This window comes from Lichenostomus cassidix, chromosome 1 (assembly GCF_008360975.1).
Source record: "Lichenostomus cassidix isolate B80296 chromosome 1, HeHo_3.0, whole genome shotgun sequence".
In the NCBI taxonomy this organism is placed as follows: Eukaryota; Metazoa; Chordata; class Aves; order Passeriformes; family Meliphagidae; genus Lichenostomus; species Lichenostomus cassidix.
In genome coordinates this window covers 14,216,112-14,225,442 of record NC_139479.1, presented here as the reverse complement: position 1 = coordinate 14,225,442, position 9,331 = coordinate 14,216,112, and positions in this window count along the sequence as shown.

The following is a 9,331-nucleotide window of genomic DNA, read 5'->3' as shown; positions in this document are numbered from 1 at the left end:
CTATGCTGTCTGGACTCCTAGTTGAACAATCAGCTATAAAACACTCTATGCCCTAGTCAGTGACTGAAACAAACAGTAAAAGATGGTACTCAGCCCTGTGGCTGAGTCTGTTTATCATGGTTATAAATAAGACTCTGGATCACTTTCTGGATGCAAAGTCGACTGGACAATAATTTTTTGACTTGTCTGTGTTTGAAGAACTTAATATTGTTACAGCCAGCTTCCAAGATTGGTTCCAGTTCCAGCATTTGGTGCAAACATTGGGAAAACAGTGAATACTAAGACATGATGTTAGGCTATTAGGGCAAGGTAGGTAATAGAGTACATGTGAATTGAGACAGGAAGAAAACATCAGGATAAAGTACAAGGATATAGCCCAATGATTTCAGTTCACAGTTTCCTGTGTAACATTTTTAAAATTGTTCCAACAAAAATTGCCCACATGTAGGAAAAAATGCTCATTAGACAGAGTTCCAATGTTCAGCTCTGGTGAATGGTCAGTATTTGCCAGTTCCACAAGCCATGCCATTTTACTGGCAGTAATTTTACAAGTGAATAATGATGTTGGTTGCTGGTCAATCTCAGCTGTCCTTATCTACCAATTGACAGACTAGACAAGAAAGCAAGAAGATGGGGGCTACACTTGCCATTAAAAAATTCTTTCAAATTGATGGCCATGCAACCACTTTGTCTTTATACAGAAAATATTAATCAGGAATACCAAGGAGCTGTTACTTTTTTAGAATAATAATGTTTGGGCATTGTGGAACTGCAAAATTTCACAATTTTCACAGAGCACATGAGAAATGACTGCCTGGCATATTATGGTATTCATGCTACTTATGGATGCAAAAGGCAAATAACTGCCTGCTGAAAGAATATATGATAAGTGATTTGTATCAGTACCAGAAGAGTTGTTATGGGTACCTGGCATTGCCAATTATAAGCAAGAATCAGGCTGGAGTATTGGCCCAGAACAAGCTGTATTAGAATCTGTTTTCATTAATAAGACTAAAGAGAGCTAGAACTATAAATGTCATTGACTGATTAAGACTCAATGGGCCGTTTATGTTTCACACCTGGGCATCACTTTAGAAAGAAAGTAAAATAGTCTGAGAGCTGAGATAAGTATAGTATCAAGTTCTGAGAATAAAGGCAATTATATGAAAGCCAGAGCCACACCTGAGTGTGACTGCTATGAACTGCTTACTGCTGCTGGGCAGAATCAGGGTGCATGCAAGGTTAATGGCTATGCTGAACCTGCTCTCAGATGTTTCAGTGTTGGCTAAATTTTAAACAGAAGAAAAGAAACATAAAAGCATGACTTCTGTCAAAATGGTTCACCTCTTGTGAACAGAAGACATCACAGTTTCTTGACTCAGGAGAAAGATTGGTTTGGAGATAAATTTTTGGACAGTGGTAAACTGTATTCTACCAAAGACCTCAAGTATCAGTTTGGATTCACAGATATTTAAGAGCAGAAGGGATCATGTACCTTCCCCTCTTCTGTGATCCAGGATGCAAAACCTCATGGAAATCCAGCATCAAGGCAGTGTTTTTTTCACTCCATGACATACCATATAGAAAATATCTTGTCTTTAATTTATGTAAAGTGGATAGTGGCAGGCATTTCTAGTAACTTCCCCTCAGAAGTTTTTTCCCCTTATAATTGCAGTGGTATGCTTTGTTTCTAGTCCAGATTTCTCTAATATTAATTATGCTGAGATTTCTATGCTAAGTGTCTTCCTAATGGTGGTGTCTCTATACCCTGATCAAGGAGGCTAATTAAACATTCTCTTGGATAGATTAAGTCACTTAGTCATAGTCACATATTTTATGAACATGTGTCGTTCTTGCAGTTTTTCCTAAGGCACTTCCAATTCTTCGCTTGCAATGTGGACACCTACATTTATCACAGCCTTGCATTTGGATCTTCAGTTCAGTCAGTAATTTATCCATGATCCCCAGCATCTTTCTAAATTTGAGATTAGAGTCCTCCATCCATTATGTGCTTTGGCATATGTTCTTTTTCATTAGATTTGTGTTTGGCTGTATTAAAATTGGTGTTATGTAAATGAAACTATTTCACCAAAACCATTTAATCTGACCTGTTACCACAGTTAATTTGTACTCTGTTGCCCTTTTGTCATCTGCAAGTGTTGGACTTCTGGGTTATTCATGAAGACATGGGTTTGCATGACGACTTATGGTCAGTTCAGAAGTTACTCCTGCCAGTCTTGGCAGAAGGATGGTCACAGCAGACTGGTCTGACATATATAGTTATTGTTGACACCTATCCATCAACCAAGCCTCAATCTGTTTAGTTTATTCCTTTATTATGTGACAAAACTAAATTGTTTATCACAATGTTTTTATCAAGACAATTTATTAACATACTTTCCATTAACTGAAACACAAATTAACCAAATACATAGTCCCATAAACACGTGAAACCTATTTTCCATAAAACAGTGATTATCATTATATTGTGGCTGTATTCTGAATCAGTCTTTTTACTGCTTTGCCTGTGATGATAGTGCACTAATTAATATACAGTTAATCAAATCATTGTCTTTATAATTTTTATATTGCTAGCCCACACTTAGCTTTTTTCTCCATTAATCTGAATAATTCCTATTTTTAGTAGAAATTATTTTTAGTGTGGTACATAAAAGTCAATAAAAGATGTTGATTGTGCCAGGCAGTGAAGAAACATGAAACAGCACAAATTCCTCTTCTGGAAATACTATGCAGGATGGGATCTTCTCGTTATGCTGGTGTTTGAAGATAGTTGCACACTAATGGGAATGCAAATCAGAAGGCAAGACAAAATTATATTCCCCTTCCAGGTGACTGTTTCCTTAATTGTCAGGTTTTTAATGCTTGTAGTGCTGGTTTGGTCACATCCTGCCTCAAATCATCAGCCATGTGGTTTGAAAGATTCCAAAATTGGTGGTCTGCAATTGGTCTGATAGATGCATGCATTTGTATGCCAAATAAAGTATAAAATAAAGTAATCACTGAGGATTGGAACAATTACTGTAGGCTGCTAACCATATGTGAGAACAAAGTGCGTGACTTTCATATGATTAGAATGAATCAGAGGTAGCCCACTCTGTGTTGCAGTGACACTTTTATTAAATGAATTCATAAAAGCTGAGTGTTTGGAGTGCTTTAGGTGGTATTAACCGTGGATCTTTTAGATTGAAGGTTGTTTCTGTTTATGACATCTTGTTTTATGTGTAGTGTTTGGTTTGTACCTTCATATTCTTAGTGATTGCTGCATTTAAATGAGGCCATAAAGGAAAAAAACCCAACATACAGGTGCTTTCCAAGTATATGGTTGTCAAATGGAGCTGAAGTCACTGAACATGGCAGTTCATTATATCCACTGGCTTACAACATAAGAATCTAAACACAGAAATAATTAAAGGCTTGCTTGTAATTTCAAAAACATAAGTGCAGAGGTTCCTCTAGCCTCTAATGGGATTTAGATCAGACCCTTATTGTCCTCAGTCACTGTTAATCAATATAGAAATATATTGCTAAGAAATTAGGAGATTTGGGTTTTTGTCATTTTTATTTCTGTGAAATTTCTGACTATTATTGTGTAAGGTACATTTTAAATCCCTGTGTTGTGTAAACCCCTTGTCTTGTAATGCAGCAAACATCTATCAGAGTTTGGAGGTCAAAGTATTGTGAAAATAGAATGGGTCTAGGAACTAATAAATATTCACAGATTCATTGGATTTGCAAGTATTAAATGAATTGCACTTTTTTTTCTTTTATAAAAAGCAAGTGCAATTTATTTTCATAAAAGTAAGTCATTTGTATGTAGCAACCCACCTCCTCATGAGTAGTAGTCTTAAAAAAAGACCTGCCTGTCAAAAAAGAGGTCTCAAACCTCAGTTTACTGCTAAAAAAAAAAAAATAGCCATCAGTTTGTAGTTACCCAACCAACATAATCTTGATTTAATGTTTAGCTTGGGCCTAATACTCTGTGTGCATTTGTACAGGGAAAACTACCCCAGCTCATGCACTGCCCATGTCTTGACATTTTTGTTGTTAAAAGAGGCTGAACTGAATTTATTCCTGTCTTTGTGTTCCAGTAATTAGGTGGCAGGTAGGGAAGGTACATATATATATAATTTATAAACCAGCTGGAAGTCAGTGTGGTGTCACCCTTGTTTTAAGCTGGAGCAGGCCTGGAAAGTGTGTTGCAGTGTACAGTCCCTGTGCAGGAATGCAGACTGGGATAATCTGTCTCACCTTGTGTGAAGAAATGTTAATCGCTTGGCCCACATTTTGTATGTTCCTGTGCTTAATATGGAATAGATCCCTGTTGGCTCCAAATGTTCTATGTTTTATGTCTTAATGAAAAACAGAAATACAATTGCAGCAGACGAGTGTTTGGTTAATCACACTTACTTTCATGTGTTCAGTTTGCACCCTTACAAAGAAGTAGTGCTTGGAAATGAATCCCTTAGGTTATGTGAGACAGAAGGAAGAGGAATAAGGCTAGGACTTAGGAGTGGATAAGATAGGAGGAAGAGTGGTCTCTTGGGTAACCTGTTTATCAATCATACACACTTGCAATCCATGCTGGTAAACTTTTAGTTTTTCACAGTTAGCTTGTGGGATATGTGCGTGAAAATGTGATGTTTTTAAGCACTTCCTTGCACTGAAAGCACTCTGCAAAGTCTGGGGGATAAAGGTGAAGGGTTAGAAGGCATGAGAATGCTTTACTCTTCAGATATCATCTAACAAGTTATAGCCAAAGTAATAGGTCTTAAATATCTTGAATTTTTTCAGGTGCCTAATCTACTAGATGCCACCTATTTAATAAGTAGTAGTACTATCTAATGAGTATTTAGTAAGGTAGTATTGACACATTTAATATGGACTGATTTATCAGCTTCTTCTGTTGTCCTTTAGTGTCTGACACATTTACTCATGTTTGTTCTGAGTCTGAATTTTTCAGCTTCAGACCATGCTGGATACTGCTGAAATAAGTACTTGAGAAAGGTCTCTCTAGATTTTTATTGTGGACATTGGACAGCTCGAAGTCTTGTCAGGACATTCAAGTTAGTCAGTTCTAGGTTAAGAAATGAACTGTGTTTGAAGACTAGCTCTAGGTGTAATTTTCAAAGTTCATCTAACAGCAAATTTTTCTGAGCACTTTTTACCTCTGTCTGGCCTCATACAGTGATGAATCAAGTGATGCTACGCTGTGTGTCAGGTTATTTCCCAATGGAAAAACTTTTTAAACCAAGTTTAAACTGAGAAGGATTTGCCTAAAAAAATCAGCATCTTAATTAGTTGGGTTTTTTTTGGGGGGCTTGCAAATTATTATTTAGAAGTGTGTCTACAGGAAGCAATTAGCAGAGATTGGATATACCATTCTTGCCAAGAGGAATTGAGAAACAGCATACATTGTTTGTGGAAGATACTCCTCTGGAAATCATAATTCCATACTGGTCTTGTTGAGCAGGAAGAATGCCTGTAATTTTGCCTGAAATGTGCTTGTAAATTTTATCCATTGGTAGCAAAGGCATCCCAGTGTAAATGGCAAGAGAAACCAGCTGGACAGTGAAGGAATGGCTGCCAAGCACACAGTAGAAGGCATAGAAGGCACTTCAGACTGTGCCACTGGTAAGAATTAAAAAAATAAACCTAGTGTGGGAGGAAGCTATTAAACTCGCTGAGGAAGCAGTGGCTTAAGTCTTCATCCAAAGGAAACAGCCTTTTTTATTCCCCTCAAGGTCTGCAGGGTTAATCTGTTTCTTTGCTTGTCAGTGTATACTTCTTACAGTTCACATGTTTATGAATAAAATATTTTGAGAAGTGTGAAAAGTGTTGGTTGCCTGGGGTAGGTATGGTGGAATTTTGGGGAGAGACCTTATAAGGATTGCCTATGTTTATATCTATTGGGCTTTTAGATAAACTTCAAAGATAACATGTAGAACATTGGTTTTTGAATTCAACAGATACAGATGTACTTTTAATGCCTGGGTTTAGTAGCAGGTTCCCAAGAGGGAATACTCTCTCTGATGTCTGGTTCACTTGGAGGCTTGAGGAAAGAAATTTCTTGTTTCAAACTTTGCAGAAGCAGACATGAATTAAGGACGGCTTTTTTTGACCCGAAGCACTCTCCACCCAGCCTGTTTTCTGATGTATATTAATCAAAGGAGCTCAGGGATCTCCCTCTTTTAACAGTGATATAAAAATACAGAAATCACCATTTGTAGAAAACTCTGAATATAGAAATCTGTATAGAAAAAAAATGTTTTTTCAGTGGTGAGAAAAATAATCCAATCATACTGACTTTTGATTAAATTATTTCCTACCCTGCAGCTAGTAACATATTTGCAAACTACACTTGTATCTCATAGCATGAAAATTATGATTGTTAGTGGTACAGTCAAAGTCTGATTATAATAGAGTCAGTCTGGTGAATTTCTGGAGAAAAAGTCTTGCTTTATTTGCAGATAGATATATTTCAAGGCTTAATAGATCTCTAAAATATAAGGCCAAAAATTAAAGGTATGTGTCAGCCCCACTTGGAAATTATAGAGATTAAATTGTCTAGTATTTCAGGTAGTTGCTGAGCTATATCATGGACTCTGAGTACAGTACGGCACTACAGTACTTAGACCTGAAGGCTATTTTGCCTGGACTGTTTAAATGCAAAGCTAAAGGATAAGGAAAGAAGAAAAAGCTACGAAAATGAAAGAGCAAAGAAAATAAGCAAATTTTACATCAAATAAAATTTGTTTTTCCAGTAGTTACTTAAATAGGTCTGTAGTTAGGCTATGCCTTTTCTATCTCAAGTGAAAATAAACGAGAAGTTTCACTTCAGTGAGAGTTAATTATTAAACTGATTAATACAACTGTCTGGATGTGAAATGACCACTGAAGCTGCTCTGTCACTCCCCTTCTCAGCTGGACAGAGGAGAGAAAATATAACTAAAGACTTATGATTTGAGATAAGGATGGGGAGAGATCACTCACCAGTTTCTGTCATGGGCAAAACCCACTCGACTTGGGAAAATTATTTATTACCAATAAAATCAGAGTAAGATAAAGAGAAAATAAAAAAAAATCTTAAAAACATCTTCCCTCTGCTCTTCCCTTTCTCTTGGGCTCAACTTTGCTCTCAATTTTTTTACCTCCTCCCCCACGGTGACGTAGCAGGATGGGGAATCAGGATTTGGTCAGTCCATCGAGTGTCTCTGCTGTTCCTCCTCAGAGGAAGAAGTCCTCGCTCTTCCCCTGCTCCATCATGGGGTCCCTTCAGTGGGAGACAGTCCTTTATGAACCTCTCCAGTGTGAGTCCTTTCCACGGGCTGCAGTTCTTCACAAAGTGCTCCAGGACAGGTCCCTTCCATGGGGGCAGTCCTTCAGGAAAAGAATCTTCCACTGTGGATCCCCCATGGGGTAAGAAGTGCTGCCAACAAACCTGCTCCATTGTGGGCTTTTCTGTCCATGGGCCATATGTCCTGCCAGGAGACTGCTCCAGCATGGAATACCTATGAGGTCACAGCCTCCTTTGGACATCCACTTTCTCTTGCATGGGGTCTTCCACACAAGGCAGGTTCATATTGCCTCCAGTGTGGACCTCCATGGGCTGCAGGGGCACAGCCTTCCTCACCATGGTCTTCACCACAGAGCACAGGGGAATTTGTGCTCTGGCATCTGGAGCACGTCCTGCCCCTCCTTCTGCACTGACCTTGGTGTCTGCAGCACTGTTGCTCTTGTGTATTCTCAATCCTCTCTTCTGGGGCTGCAGTTGCTTCTGTGCAGTAACTTTTTCCCCTTCTTAGGTCAGGTATCCCAGAGGTGCTCCCAGTATTTCTGGTGGGCTCAACCTTGGCCCCCAGCAGATTGATCTTGGAGCCTGCTGGGATTGGCTCTGTCAGACATGGGGGAGCTTCCAGCAGGTTCTCACAGAAGCCACCCCTGTGGCCCCACCACTACCAAAACATGACCATGGAAACCCAATACAGCAACCAATTACTTGACTGAGACCACACCTCCCAGCATAAGCTGAACCATGGACCTTTGGTGACAATGAAATAAAGAATGCCAGAGGAAAAAACCAATATGGCTCTGAAAAGATGCACTGCCTTCTTTCAAGTCAAATAAATCAAAGAAACTGCAGTCATATTACTCTGGAAAAGACTGCTATTGCTCTATTCTGTGGATCTTTTGTAGGTGCATTTTACTGTCAAATTTATCCATAGGCCAAAACATTCAGTCTGATTTAGATTGAAGGTACTTTGTTGTGCTTTGTATGTAGATAACAGGGAGGACAAATGTGGGATGAGAATAGATGCAAAGGAAATTTTGGCTCATTCAATTTGTCTTTGGCACTTTATGGCATGCAGTCTTAGCTTTTTGAATTTAAACTCTTGTCATCTTAATATATTCTGAAATTATTCCTCCGGGTATGTCAATTATTGAATGCCTATTTAAAGTAACTAATAAGCTATCTTTTACAATTTTGTGATTTGAGTTCTATTGACATTAAAATTACTGATTTTTTTCCTCTTCAATGAATATTTCCCAGTAATTTGCTGAAGTTGATTTATTATTTGTATACTTGTGCATTACTAGAAGAAGAATTATCTGCAAAACCTTACATAAATTTCATACACATGAACCCAAAAATTAGACAAGTTGTGCTTTTTTCTTTTGGTTTAAGTACCATTGTTTGCATTCTTGAGGTAGGGGAAGGCACTGTCTTGCAATTTAATATGATCACAAGTTACAAATTATTGATTAGAAATGTTTCACTGCATTAAGAGCTTATTCTTAGGATGGATACATTTAATAGCATGTAGGTATTCATGAGTAAGTAGTACTTTGCTACAACCTTGCAAAGCCATGGCTTTTCTGTTTCCTATAACCGCAGTTGGGAAAAACACGTTATGATGAAGCTGAAATCCATTACAGGTGTATGTGCTTGTGTGCTATACATCACATGTGTTGCATGAACTATTTCCTCCTCTCCCTTCCCTAAACTAGGTCTTTCTCAGAACTTTCATCAGCGTAGGACAGAACCAGAAATAGTCAAAGTTTGTGGGCTTGACTGATGGGCACTGGTAAATGTGGTAAGAACCACATAACTCTGCTGAGAGCTCTTGGAGGAGATCCAGGCCTGTTGTCCCTTTTGGATTAGTTTAGCACATGTCCTGGGGTGACCAGTTTGTGCAGGGGTACTGCTGGTTGAGACCCATCTGTGACCCACTTTCCACTCACTTTTCTTTGCTATTCTGTTTTTCATAAAAATACCAAATCTTGTGATACCTGCTGTTCATCAGAAGATGTT